This window comes from Arachis ipaensis, chromosome B06 (assembly GCF_000816755.2).
Source record: "Arachis ipaensis cultivar K30076 chromosome B06, Araip1.1, whole genome shotgun sequence".
Taxonomy (NCBI): Eukaryota; Viridiplantae; Streptophyta; class Magnoliopsida; order Fabales; family Fabaceae; genus Arachis; species Arachis ipaensis.
Genome location: NC_029790.2, coordinates 115,859,335 through 115,860,028, shown reverse-complemented (window position 1 = coordinate 115,860,028; position 694 = coordinate 115,859,335).

The window sequence follows — 694 nt, the reverse complement described above, 5'->3', positions numbered from 1 at the left end:
AATGATATGTATATACTAAAAATTAATTATTAAATTAATTATTATATATTTTTATATAGATATATATTTATAATTTATCAATATACATATTTTAATTAATATATATTTATACATAAAACTCATTTAATAATTAATATTTAGTGTACATCTAATATGATTATTAGTATTGTACTATTTGATCTACGCTCAGATACACCTCTGATTCAACCGAAATGCAGAAACTAATTTGGGTCCGACGTAAAATTGAAAAGAAGAAATTGAAGATTTATAACATAATTAAACCCTATAAATAATAATGTTTTTTGATATTATTTTGTGGGCTGTAAAGTAGCATAATTGTCGTGTGGTACCGCAAGACGCAAGTTGAAAATAGGAGGGTGCGTTAATGTTCATAATTCGTTAGTGTTTTTTATTTTATTTTATTTTGTGTAATAATGTACAGGGCATCTTGGCTGTAATAGATTCGTACCGAGACAACAACCAACAGAGAGAAAAGGAGAGCTATGCATGGTGCCTATGGCTATGAGGGGCAGTATTCTAGTACAAATGTACGACCTACATAACATGCATTACTCCATTATTTACTACATTGCATGGCTTGTAAATATCATACACATATCTTATGTTATGTCACGATATGCTTGTATTTTTTTTTTTTTTATCTCAAGGTATCTTTTAGTACGAGAAACTAAAT